Below are 608 nucleotides of genomic sequence, written 5' to 3'. Positions count from 1 at the left end.
AAAAAAAGAAGGTTCATAATTTCTTTCATTTTACTTGAAAATCAATCATTCATTTACCTGTGTTTAATTATGATTTTGATTTTTTTTTTCCAGTAATTTAAATTTGTTCATGTGTGCGTTAGGTGGATCCAACGAATGAACTTTCAAAATTAGGCAACCAACACAAATATGATGAAGCTTTCACTACAGCCTTTCAAATAAGTGATGTGTCTATTGCATACTCATTATGCTCTCAGGTTTACAAATTTATCATTATGATATGTTTCTTATTGAAGTATACTCACTTCAACCATTTCTTATTGATGTTTTTTTTTTTTTTTTAGGTTGACAGATGGAGGAAGGATATAAAACGAAAATATACTTTGATGAAGAGTAGTTGTAATGCGTTTGTGAGTAACTCTAGTGGCCAAACATATGACAGAATGTTCAAGAAATTCGAAGAATTAGCATCTCTTACATTAGAAAGCATGGAATATTCGATGGATGTGATGAAAGATATTGATATGTTAAATGAGAAATATCGTGCCTAAAAGTCTAAAAATGTGTTTTTTCCTGTTAAGGTTAAACGTTTAGGGAGACCACAATCACTAAGAAGGATATCTGCTATA

This window comes from Corylus avellana, chromosome ca3, assembly GCF_901000735.1.
Source record: "Corylus avellana chromosome ca3, CavTom2PMs-1.0".
Taxonomy (NCBI): domain Eukaryota; kingdom Viridiplantae; phylum Streptophyta; class Magnoliopsida; order Fagales; family Betulaceae; genus Corylus; species Corylus avellana.
This window is presented reverse-complemented; position numbering follows the sequence as displayed.